We start from the raw sequence: 14,149 nt of genomic DNA on the forward strand, positions 1-14,149 counted from the left end.
AGGGAGGAGTCCCTCCCCCTCAATTTTTTGGAATGGTTTCAGTAGTAGTACCAACTCTTCATTACACATCTGGTAGAATTGGCGGTGAATTTGTCTGGTCTTGGACTTTTTTTGTGGTAGGCTTTTTACTACTGATTCAGTTTTGGATCTCATTATTAGTCTGTTCAGGGATTCAATTTCTTCCTGGTTCAGTCTTGGAAGATTGTATGTGTCTGGGAATTTATCCATTTCTTCTAGGTTTTCTAGCTTGCGTGCATAGAGCTGAAGATATTTGCAAACTATGCATCTGACAAAGGTCTAATATCTATAATCTATAAGGAACTTAAAAAAATTTACAAGAAAAAAATCTTACTAAAAAGTGGGCAAATATGTGAACAGATGCTTCTAAAAGAAGGCATACACATAGCATTTGAAAAAATGCTCAACATCACTAATCATTAGAAAAATGCAAATTAAAATCACAAAGAGATACCACACCAGTCAGAATGACTATATTCAAAGTAAAAAAATAACAGATGCTGGTGAGACTGAGGAGAAAAGGGAATGCTTATACATGGCTGGTGGGAGTGTAAATTAGTTCAACCATTGTGGAAATCAGTATGGTGATTTCTCGAAGAACTTAAAACAGAACTACTATTTGATCTGACAATGCCATTACTGGGTATATGACCAAAAGAATGTAAGTCATTCTACCATAAAGACACCTGCATGCATATGTTCATCGCAGCACTATTCACAATCACAAAGACATGGAATCAACTTAAATGCCCATTTATGACAGACTGGATAAAGAAAATGTGGTACATATACACCATGGAATTCTATGCAGCCATAAAAAAGATTGAGATTATGTCCTTTGCAGGAACATGGATGGAGCTGGGGGGCATTATTCTAAGTGAACTAACGAAGGAACAGAAAACCAAATACCGTGTGTTCTCACTTATAAGTGGGAGCTAAACATCAAGTACATATGGACACAAAGAGGGGAACAATAGGCACTAGGGCCTACTTGAGGGTGGAGGGTGGGAGGAGGGTAAGGATTGAAAAACTACCCATGTTTATTAACTACTACGTTTATTACCCGGGTGATGAACTAATCTGTACACCAAGCCTCCATGACATGCAATCCACCTATATAAAAAATCTGTACATGTACCCCTGAACTTACAATAAAATTTAAAAAAAAAGAAAACTTGTCTACATGAAGATATTAATGATAGAACTATGTATAGAAGCAAACGTTAGAAATATCCCAAACATTCAATGAGAAAATTCTATGTTAGGAACACACAGGATATTAAAAAATAATTAATATAAAAATGTTAAAGGCTGTGAAGCAACCTGAAGAAATGTGCATGACATAGAAAAAGGGGAAAATTTGGAAAACATAACTTGATTTATACTGGGATTTTATATGTATGATCAAGTGTTGGAAGGGAACATAGGAAAAAATGAGTGATTTTGTCTTACAGAAATATTTTTGTACTGTTATGTGTGCAATCAATACTGTTTTTTGGGTTAAAGTTTAACCATGCTTCATAATCTTTACTTTGTTGACATCCTATTGTGGATCTACCATATATGAATTTATATTTAAATCAGGACCCTAGGAGTTTCTAAGCAAGTTCATTTGGAAAAATTTGATAATTCCTATGGCTATCATCTTTAGTGGAGGGTGCATCTGCTGCATTCCTGCCTTGTATTATCTCTTTTTTTCTGGCAACAGCCCTACCCCATCCCCTCAATTGGATTCAGCCTTGACAGTATTGTCAATCAAAATATTTTGATGCTCCCTGGCCAAAGGAAAAAAAAATCACCTCTAGTGTCTGTTCCCTGGAACCCAAGAGCTACCCAGGTTCCAGTTGATTCTAAAACCTGACTTTCAACTTCTCTTTTCATTCTTGTAGTTATGCTATATCCTTCTGATAAATTTCTATCTTTGCTTACATAAGACAGATTTCCCCCATTGGTATTATTTAGGTATCCCCTTCTCTCAGGTTCTACTTTCTAGATGTTAAATGCTATGACAGTAGATGACAGGGGGAGTTCTCAATTCTGACTTTGAGGTTGGAGAAGGGTTCTCATAGGAAGTAGCACTAATAATTAGAATTTCTACCAGCAGTAATGGGGAGGAAAGGGCATTTTAAGAAGAGAGAACAGTTTCACAGTGTTGGGAGGATATGTGACATGTTGAGAAACAGCGAATAGCTTGGTGTTGCCCTTGCTCAGGGTACCTGAATGAGCTCCTATGAGCTTCTTAGTTTGAGAAAGTTTTTTTCTTCTTTGTGGTACCAATGTTTACCACAGTGTCTAAAATATATAGGGTTGGGCTGGGCACAGTGGCTCACAGCTATAATCCCAGCACTTTGAGAGGCCGAGATGGGTGGATGACCTGAGGTCAGGAGTTCAAGACCAGGCTGGCCGACCTGGTGAAACCCCTCTCTTCTAAAAATACAAAATTAGCCAGGTGTGATGGCAAGCACCTAAAATCCCAGCTACTTTGGAGGCTGAAGCACTTGAACCCATGAGGGGGAGGTTGAAGTGAGCCGAGGTTGCACCACTGCACTCCAGCCTGGGTGATAGGAGTAAAACTCCACTTAAAAAAAAAAAAATATATATATATATATATATATACACACACACACACACACACACACACATGGTTTGATATATATATATATGTTTGCTGAATAGATGGCTGAAGTAGGGAAATGAAAATAGATTTGGGTGGAAAAATGAGATGTCTTGAAGACATCTCATTTAGATTTCTTCTGAAGCCACTAGAGAGTTATCTGTGTTTAGAGTAGGGGAGTGAAACCATCAGATGAATGAGAACAGAGAGAGGGAGAAAACTGTGTGATATTGACACAACCTAAACACTGGAGCTGTTGGAAAACAGAAATGGGTCATTCTGTAAATGCGTGGGTCGTATGTGTTGCACACTGAAAATGTTAAAGTGGAGACTGGCCATCTGTTTGGGACATGGTGTAGAAGATTCTCTTACCCATTGAGTGGGAGTTTGGATCAGATGGTGTTCCAACACCTCACACTGCAGACTTCATTTAGCTTCTGAGGAACTAACTTGTTTCATTGACCCACTGGAAATAATCTCATTGTTTTGTGATGTTACACATCTTTCTATTGCCAGGTCTGGTCAAAAGGTACTAATCTTATTTGAAAGCAGTCCTGAGAAACAAGGTGACTGATACATTCTGGAAAGGGTTTGAATTGCAGGGACTTCTTCCATACTGCTTTATGCAAATTAGTAGAACTGATGCCTAAACCAATTGTAGGATGCATTTCTGCAGTGATATTGGCTAATTTTTCAAGTTACTGGAGAGTGGAGTGATTTTTGGCTCTGAGGATGATAGTTTTGTATCAGGAACCTCAGGCGGGGGCTGGCCAGAGAGAAGGATTGAGCAATGAACCTTATCCTGTCTTATTTTTAAGCTTTATCGTGCTTTACCTAAGCAGGGTCTACCCTAGAAATTCTAAGGATGAGGCATCAGCAGCAGTGATAGCTGATTCAAATTCATCTTCTTTGTCTCTCTCACCCCAATTTCCTTTTTTCCCAATCAACAATAAACCGCTGGTAAAGAAAATCCTCAAGAATTTGCCTTCTCCACATACTGTTTCTCTCCTCTAGTAGGAATGGGAATTTGTAATTAGATGTCTTTTAGATATTTGCTTTCTACTCAACATATACAAGGACAATAATCTCTTATAAGAAGGAGAGCTGATATGAACCACACAGTCTGTTCAGAACAGAAGAGGATTGCTGCCCCAGTGCCGAGAACCCTTGCTAGGAGAGAAAGGCATCTCATCTAGTATTGATGGATTTGTTCACTGGGAAATTTATTTTTATAATAATTCAATTCCCTGTTTCAATTCTCTCTATTTAGAAATCATAGAAAAATAAATGTGGACATTTACAGAAATGTCAGGAAAGGCAAACAACAAATGAAAATAGATTAAATAAAAATAGAAAAATAATCTCAAAATCCTAGTAAATGTGTTTTCCTAACTTGTGTTCTACCATGTTGAACAAGAAGTAGACATATGTGAAACTAGAAACATATTGTGCAGTTTTTCAGTTTAAAACAAAACAAAACCAAAGCCACTGTGTTTCTTTTTCCCAGTTAAATTCTTCAGTTACACCAGTATGCAGTAGCAATTACTGGGTAAATTCAAAGGAGCTTTACTGTATGACCAGGAATACATTTCTCTTGGTCTGAAACAATCTATTAAAGGAAGGCTTAATCTATGCTCTATTATCTTTGTGGTTAAGATTATTATTATTGACTGAACTATTTGGGTCTGAGTTGGTGGTATTTCCAATCAAACTGATAAATGTCCTCATGCCAACTATGAAAGGTGGCAATTTAAGACTTGGTTCAAAATGCAACTACAGTTTCAGCTAGTAGATTCTTGTTCTGGAGTAAAAGGTAGAGGCAGTCTAGTCTAGTTCAGAGCCATAAGTCTTCTTTGCCTCTTTTGTGGTCTGCTGTTCCCCATTCTCTCTCCACATCCCTAGGGTGGGAGGAGACTCATTCTGGAGCACTCCTCACAGGAATTCCTGTCCCAGGAGCACCCCTCTCTACCTCAAAAGAAATCCTCATTCTATTAGAACTTGATTGCTTTACTCTTCTGTCTTAAAGCTCAGAGCCTTGACCCATTACCATGCAACCTGGTAAACTGATGTGATCACAGGCGTTCATCTGTCATCCTCCCAGGTAACAGTGGCATTTTAACACATGCCTGCTGTAGACTTGTCTTAACTGAGGAGGGACTAAGGGGGATGGGGAAGGGTGCTCAATGTCAGCTGCCCTCTGAAGGGAAGGTAGAAAGACGTTTTGGATCGAAGTCCTCCAAATCAAATGTTTCTTTTCCTTTTGCCTAGTTTTATACTGATTATTGCCCCAAATCAGTCTATAAAAGAAACTCCTATAGTGGAAAGTATAATTTTCCCATAGATTTTTCTGTATCTTTGGTTTTTCCACCAAGAAATTTTGGTTATCATTATTCCCAGCTCTTATGGTGATTGCAAGTTGCCCTCTGTCCATCACAAAACAACTTATTGGGCAGGTGTCAACAGGTAACCATGTGGTGTAACTGCTTTTCATCAACATCCAGAGATGGATTTGTATTAGGCTCTTAATGAGGTAGAACCCCTCTCAGCCTGTGACTACCTATCTCCTGGTTTAACTCTTCCACCTTAAATGCATTTTACTTTTCCTGGGATTTTATTAAAATTGGGTAGCTTATATGACAGCTAATAATTCTAGTTTGTGGGAAGGAATTAAGTGGCTTATGTTGTACCTTGGCAGTAGTACATTTGGAAATAAAAGCAGACTCAAAGCACTCTGATTAATCTCGGAAAATGAGCTGCCTTCCCCAGTGGGTATGCCTTCCGCCTTGGCAGCCTAATTCCCGATGCCAGAGCCTGATCTTAGGGATTTTTCATCTTTTTTTTTTTCTCCCTTCTGTTGTTGTTTTCTTAGAAGAATGAACTAAGCACTACAGTCATGGCAATTTTCCTGTATTGAATTAGGGTTGTGCTTTCATTCTTTCTGAACTCCCTTTGATCTAGATGTTTTGGCTGCCCTTGGGGTAAGGACTGAGCAGCTGCAGCTCGCTGAGCAATGCTCTATGGGATGCTACCTGCTCCTGTGCTGCCCCGCTCACTCTTCCTGGGTTGTGAATGTATGCTTAGCATGGGACCCACACTCTTAAGTTTGCTATGAGTAAAAGACATAGTCATCGTAGAGTAGCATGCTATAAGCCATTTCCAAGCAGCACGGTAATTTGGGCTGAAGCTGCTACAGTTATGGTTAAATCTTACCAGCTGGCACAAGAAAAAAAATGAGTTAAATAGATTTGAGCCCACGGATCCTTGCAGAGAATAATGGATTACATAAGGGGCACTATTTATGGACTCAAAATGCTAAAATTCCAGTGATGCCATCTCTTCCACAAATGCAGTACTTCCTTAGTTCATCTGCGCTGTGAATTCATATTCTCTAAAAATCTTTGAATAAATTACAATAAATAGAAAGGCCAGTTCTTAAGAGAGCAACATTGCACAACATTGCATATCATATCAGGAGACGGAGGGATTAGCAGAGTGTCTGTTTGGGAAATGACCTGGTAGGCTGGAAAACAGACATCAAAGCTTTAATGAATAGGCTATCAGTTTAAATTCAGCATGGCTAGTGGTGGATAAATGTCACTGCCCATATGGCTTGGGTTCTTCGGAAATGTCACTTCTTGCTGTGTGAGACAAGCACATATAAGCTATGTGCTGTGGGACTAGGTCTGAAAGTCATAGAAAGGGAAAGAGTAGCTGTGATCCTAGTAATTTAGTACCTTTATATAATATCTATTATCTAGCTTGAGAATCATATTGACATCATTAGATCATATCACCACCACTTTACAGACGAAGAAAATGCAACCCAAAGAGATTAAGCAATATGCCCAAGTTCACGCAGCTCAGTGGCACAGATACAATGAAACCTGAGGCCTCCAAATGCCTAGCCTGGTTCTGGCCCAACTCAAGTAGAATAGAGTGTTTCTTCCCCAGCTCTGAACTTTTCAACTTGTGGGCTGATCCAAGTCTGTGAAAACCTCAGTGCTATTATTAGGAATGTATGAGTCCATAGGTATAACTGTGGCTTTAAAATATCTTCTCCATTTAGGCACAGTTGTATTTCAAATGTATGTAGATGCCCCTGTGATTAACTCTTAAAATTAATTAATTAAAATATAAATTTATTGTAAGCTTTCTGAAAACATAGTAGCATCTGGATACTATACATTTTATTAAATAACACACACCTAAAGTACAACCACAAGTTTGTGTGTTTGTGTGTGTAGGGGGGTACATAGTTTGTGTTTGCATGTGGGGGGATATGACTACATGACTGTATTTTAAGTAAAAAGTGATCTTGTGCAAAAACATTAGGAAGCCCTATCTGGTATAGCAAACCTAGAATTAGAAATTAAGTTGTTTTGCTGCATCTTTTTCTTTCTTTTTATTGCTCAAATTAGTGGATTATATACTGCAAGGAGGAGGCTGTATGTCATTCATCCTTCTTTCATACAAATATCCCCATCTTCCCAACAATGACAGTTCAGTCATTCAAGTGTGGAAGACAAACCGGGCTATAGACAATAAAAAACAAGATTCTCCATGTCCTTTGTTAGTAACTGGGAACATCTTCTAGAGGAAGTAGATGCAACCTAAAACTCAGAGTGCTTAACATTCTAATTACTGAGCGGTCCCACACCTGAGCAGCAAGTCCTACTCTTCAGCCTGAGCTCACAAACAAGAAACAGGGCGGGCCTGAGAGAGGTGCAACAATCTTGGAAACAAACAGATATATGGAAACTTAATGGGCAGGGAGACAAATAATTTATGAATATGCATTCATGTGGCTTGATAAGGTTGGTTTTCCAAATTAACGTTTTGTACCTTGTCCGTGTTGTGCAGTCACGGGGCAGGAAAGGCATTAAGAGTTTTCTTTAACTTCCAAGAATTGGAAGCCCCAAGAGATGTTTCTTTAAAAAGGCATCGAACCTTTTGAAGCCAGGACTCCGTGTGGTAATCTGGGTGTGTTGTATTGACAAGGATGGGAGAAGCCTGCTACACCCAGAAATCAGCTTAAAACATGCCTAGGGACACCCACACATGTAAAAGGCATCAAGAAGGCTCCATGGAAAGAGGCAGTGTTCCCTGAGACTGTTGGGGAAAACAGTTACAGTTTCTAAGTTACTCTTCTTTTTATTTATTCTTTTTTTTTTTTTTTTTTTTTTTTTGAGGAGTCTCACTCTGTTGCCCAGGCTGGAGTGCAGTGGCATGATCTCAGCTCACTAAACAAGGATCATCGCTTGAACCTCTGTTTCCCAGGTTCGAGCAATTCTCCTGCCTTAGCCTCCCCAGTAGCTGGAATTACAGGCACCCACCGCCACTCCTGGCTAATTTTTGTAGTTTTGTAGAGACAGGGTTTCACCGTCTCTACTAAATGGCCACCTACTACATGGCCAGACTGGTCTCGAACTCCTCACCTCAAGTGATGTGCCTGCCTCGGCCTCTGAAAGTGTTGAGATTACAGGCATGAGCCACCATGCCTGGCTAAGTTGCTTTTCGGTTAGATACGGCATTGTCTCAGTCCAGGTGTGTACGTGGATGAGAGGGGAGAAACCAATCCACCTATTACTTTGGCATTGGTGGGTTTAAACCACCTTCCAACCTGGAGGCTCTTTTTACTTGAACATCACTCTAATTTGAACCTGCTCCCTCTGTAATATGAATTTCCTTATCTTGAGCAATATTTCACTGGACACTGCCTTTCAGCAAATCATAAGAGGATGGTTTGTTCCCCTAGTCCTGGCATAAAACTAGAAAGTACAAAAAGCTTGAAGTTTATTTGAAAAATTCAGATACAAGGACTTTGGTCCTCAGAAAACATTTCTCATTTTGTTTTCCCGTAAGAGCAGGGTTTTGTCTGTCTTGCTAAATGCTAACCAGTACCTAGAGGACTTGCCAGGCCTATAGCAGGCACTCAGTAAACATTTGTTGGGTGAATAAATGAATCCACTTCCCTCCCACGTCTGCTCCTATCATGATGAGATGAAAATGCAGAGGAGGCCTGGCGACAGTTGTTAGGCTGGGCTGCTTTCCACTGGCATTCTCTTCAGCTGCAGAAAGGACAACTAATTGCCACTGCTGCCTCATTTGTATCAGCCTTTCATCAGGAACATTGTTATTTTGCCTCTTCTGCCAGGGATCAAATTATGCAAGATTAATTAATCAAATAATTAAGTGAATATAATCTTTCTTTCTTTCTTTCTTTCTTTCTTTCTTTCTTTCTTTCTTTCTTTTCTTTCTTTCTTTCTTTCTTTCTTTCTTTCTTTCTTTCTTTCTTTCTTTCTTTCTTTCTTTCTTTCTTTCTTTCTTTCTTTCTTTCTTTCTTTCTTTCCCTTCCTTCCTTCCTTCCTTCCTTCCTTCCTTCCTTCCTTCCTTCCTTCCTTCCTTCTTTCCTTCCTTCCTTCTTCTTCTCTCTCTCCCTTCCTTCCCTCCACCTTTTATTACTTTCTCTCTCTCTCTCTCATTTTTCCAGAGTCTCATTCTGTCAGCCAGGCTGAGTACAGTGGCATGATCATGACTCACTGCAGCCTCAACCTCTCCAGGCTCAGGTGATCCTCCCACCTCAGCTCAGCTGATCATCCCACCTCAGCCTCCCAAGTAGCTGGGACTACAGGCACACATCACCGTGCTTGGCTATTTTTTTTTTTTTTTTTTTTTTTGTAGAGACGAGGTTTTGCCATGTTGCCAAGACTGTGTAATATTTCTGATATTAGGCTCTCTGGAGCTCTCACATTCAGTCTCTTGCCTTGAGAGGCCTGGAGAGTCAGCCTAGAATAATTTGAATTTGGTTCTATACTGAAAATATTTGTATAGAATTGAAGTCTTGTAATTGTCTTAGATTTAGATATTTTAACTAAATAGAATCCATCCCATCAATTATAAATGATTTAATTTGTTCTTATACTTTGTCTTATTTTTGAGATTAATTTATGTCATGGGTGTATTTTTCTAATCACACACAAAAAGTTAAAATATTACCTGACGGCACCAAGAACTTCAAACAGGATGTGGCATTTAGAAGGCAGGACCGAATTTCTTCTTCTGAGGGCCTAAGTAGCACATCCAGCTATATAGACATACAGACCTGTGTGTGTGTGTGTGTGTGTGTGTGTGTGTGTGTATAATATGTTATATATATATAGAGAGAGAGAGAGAGAGAAAGAGAGAGAAAGGGAGTGAGAGAGAATAGGAAACAAGAGAATAATCCAAGGTATCATGGTATGAGTGAAAAGAGCAGGGGTTCTGGGGAATATGTGTTTGAATCCTGGCTTTCCTATTTACTGCACTGTAACTTTGGACCATTTAGTTATTTTAGTCTCATCTGAAAAGGGGGCATGCCATTACTTTCCATGGGTCATTGTATGGATAAAACATGCTAAAATACATGCAGTACCTAGGACAACACTTGGAGAGCTGGAAACGCTCAATATTAGTCTCCTGGACTCCATGAGCATCTTCAGTGTCCTAGAGGAGAGACACCCCTGTGTCTATGATGCCTTTCTCTTTTCTTTTTCTTTTTTCTTTTCTTTTTTTTTTTTTGAGACAGAGTCTCACTCTATCACCCAGGCTGGAGTGCAGTGGCACCATCTTGGCTCACTGCAACCTCTGCCTCCCGGGTTCAAGCAATTCTCCCACCTCAGCCTCCCGAGTAGCTGGGACTATAGGAACAAGCCACCACACCTGGCTAATTTTTGTAGTTTTAGTAGAGATGGGATTTCACTATATTGACAAGGCTGCTCTGGAATTCCTGACCTCATGATCCACCCACCTCGGCCTCCCAAATTGCTGAGATTACAGGCGTGAGCCACCACGCTGGGCCTATGATGCCTTTCTCAGGAGGGAGGATAATTGGAAAACAGATATTCTAAAATCTCTGCCTTCATTTAGCAACTTGAAAACAGTACATGAAAAGGAACTAAGAAATTTTGAGGCCTTATATGTGTGCATGAGGAGATATCCTGCAACGGTTTAGATGGAACACATTCATTTTTTTTCATCTTCAAGGCTTATTATGAACCTTTAGATATAGAAAAAGGACCAGCCAACTGTTTGAGCTCTCCCCTCTACTAGACAGAGCAGGCGATGCATTAGAAATTGTGATAATCTGACACCCTCTGCCCAGGAAAATGCAAAGGAAGAGGTCAATTACTGTCAATTTTAATTAGATTCATTTATTCCTGCTCTTTGGCCCATTGAAATGATGATACATGGATGAAAATTCACAAATATTTTAGTAAGCTAAGACCAAGGTGCTGGTCTTAGCTTACTAAAGCTATGTTCTCTCTACTTTAAAGTGAACTTAGATGGGAATAGAGGGGCTCAGAGATGGGCATTGACTGAATAAATCAACTGGGCCAAGAATGGGAGTTCAGGAAAGAATTCAATCAAGAGGGCAACTATTTTAAAATATGGATTTTCAATTTGCAAATGAAGTTCTCAATTTTAATTCCCTTGAAGTTTTAAAATGTGTGGGCATTTGTTCTTGCTTCTCAGGATTGGAACCCCTTTCTATTAGGGTGAAGATAGCAAGCACAGAAGCATATGACCTAGGCTCAGTCACCTGGATGCTCCCAACTAGGACTCTGAACTTTGGGGGAATGTTTCAAAGTTACAAAATTGGTTAAGAAATGTTTCCCAGGGGCAATAGTAACTATTGTCTAGTGTAGCTGTGTCTTGCTGTGGCATGGATGGAGGTGTCAGTGGCAATGTCTTCCACAGGTTCTTCATGTGGATTGGTCCTACTGAATGGTCTTCCTTGACTTTGGCCTTTTCTCCCTACCCCAAGTTTTTGTTCTCCAGCTCTCTTATTGATTGTGTCATCTAAATCACATATACTTCTAGTAGTTTCCTCTTTTGTTAAGTCCGAGAGTATTTCTTTTGCTTGCAACCAAGACCTGACTCAAACATATTGAGTTTTTAAAAATTACTTTTACATTCAACTTTTCAAGAATACATGTTTTTTAAGGAAAGATACACCTATGCTTACATCTTGAGGGGATATAAAAGGGAGCCGTGGGCAGGATCAATGAGGCAGATTTGTAGAGACTTTCTAGAAGAATATTTTAATAGTGTTTGGAAGGCAGCAGTGGATATGGATAAGCCCAGAGAAGGTGAGAATACAGGGCAGGTGATAAGCACCTTACATACAGCCTGGTCCTGGATCCTTTAAAATAAACAATTCTTAAAAAAAGAAAAAAAAATGAGAAAGAGATCTCTAGTCTGACTGGTTGGGTGCTATTTCCTGTTCAGCTCTTCATGCAATAACCTCACTAACTGCCACCCAATTTCCAACCTCCCATTCCTGGGAAACACAATGGAGAGGGAGGAAGTTGGCCAACTCGAAGAAACACCTGGAGATGAACAGCAGCTTTTTTCAGTTATGCTTTTGACTTGGACAGGGAGTGGAAATTCTACTGAGGGCCCAACAGGTGATCTCCTCTGGGCTATGGGCAAAGGCCACATGCTCGAGCTACTAGTTAAGCTACCTGTTTTTGTGTCCCAGCCAAACACAATACACAACCTATCTGAATAGAAGACACAGTGAGTCATGCAACCTCAGAATCTCACTTTCGTGAGAAGGCGTGTATCTGTGCATGTGTATGTAATCTGCTCATGGCCACAAAATAGCATTTCTGGCTTTCTTAAAGGTAATTAAACATCATGTCCCAAAGGGCTTATGAGAACACCGCCAAACTGCTGGGAGAAATAATAAAATATCAGGGCTTGCAGTACCATAGAGAAATGAGAATTTCTGTAGCCGGCTAAAAAATCAGACTCTCCTGGACTCTTGGACAACAGGGGTACATAGAGCCATTTGGAGAGCATTAGGGTACTTCCTTCTTGATTTGTTTTGTGGTCCTCAGCAGCTGCCAGTGCCTTGAGTCAAGCTGGTTAGGACTGGAAACAAAAGATTTTTGTTTGAACTTTACATTTTTAAGATATAGAAATGGCAACTTCAAGTGACGACAGGGCACGCAATTGCTGTTCAAAGTCAACAGGAAACTTTAAAAGCACACGTTAGAGTCTTTGCCTTCCTGTTTCTCTCACTGTGTGTTGTATTAATGGGTGGATGAGGACTTTGATGTCACGGTAGTCAGGAGTGTTTAAGCATACAGTAGGCTGTTTGTTTAAGAAACTGCTTAGTTCCTCCACTCTGTGTTAACTCTTGGTAACTTTACACTTTGTTATAATTTAAAAATTATTTTAAAAATTGGAAGGATAGCACAAAGAACTGATACATATCCTTTATCCAGATTCACTGATAAAATGAATATTTTTCCTATAGAGAAAAGTATTTACATATATAGGAAAACAAATTTATATATGGATATATATGTGTACCTAGTCCCATTTTTATTCTGAGCTATTTGAAAGCAAGTTGGAGCTATCTTGACCCTTTGTGCCTAAATAGTTCAGTATGTAAGAACAAGAATATATATAATTACAGTATAGTTATCAGGTTCTGGAAAATTAACATTAATATCACATTTGTATTTAATCAACAATCCATATTCCAATTTTAATTGTCCGAATAGTGTCTTTTGCAGTATTTTTTTTCTTACCATGCAGAATGCAGTCCAGAATCACATATAGCATTACTTGCAGTCCAGAATCACATATAGCATTACTTGCCGTGTCTTTTTAAGTTTCCTTAATCTATAGTACTTTTTCAACCTTTCTGTATCTTTTTGATCTGGGTATATTGAGGAATCTATTACTCTTTAAAGAATGGTACCCTGACTTTTGTCCTCTTAACTTCTCTAATTCTTCTCATTACTAAGTTCCTGCTACATGTTTTAACAATTGACTCTGGCTCTTATCTCTATTAATCTTTCTGATTTCCTATTTGTTCCTTTCCTCCATTCTATAATCAGAATTTCTGTACTCCTTATAGAAAGTGAAAAATTGTTCCTATCAGTGTACTGAAATACAATAGCTGGTTGCAAAACAGTCCAAGTGCTTATGTGGACATAATTGTTTTACTTTCTTCCTTTTATTGATTAAATAATTTGAAGGCACCTCTTTAAAATATAGGCCTTTATCCATCCAGAAAGCCTAGGACAGTTTGTATAGCAGCCTAGATTTTTCTGTAACAACTAAACGTTAGGCTCATTTGTAAATATTTCAGCAACTTGACACTTTGGAGATGTGCATGTCAGAAATTATTTAGGATCTGAATTCAATTAGGATAACTTCTTAAATCCAGTAAATGCAACCATCCAGACAGTCTCATTCTTCTTACTTCTTTACACGGAATAAGGCAAGGCTCCCAAGTTACTTCCCATGAGTTTCCTCCTTGAGCAATTTCTCTTCTTGGAAACACTTGAGAGAAGGAGCTGTCCTATCTCACTGGGGCCCAGATGATCAGTGCTTGGCATTTCTTATCCTCTCTCCATGGTATTTTCTTGAGTCCAGTGGTCATTCTTGCAATTGGTTCTTGGCAATACACAAGATTCAACTCACCACTCCAAGGTCGGTAAATAAGAGAATAATACATGG

Source organism: Macaca mulatta, chromosome 11 (genome assembly GCF_049350105.2).
Source record: "Macaca mulatta isolate MMU2019108-1 chromosome 11, T2T-MMU8v2.0, whole genome shotgun sequence".
In the NCBI taxonomy this organism is placed as follows: Eukaryota; Metazoa; Chordata; class Mammalia; order Primates; family Cercopithecidae; genus Macaca; species Macaca mulatta.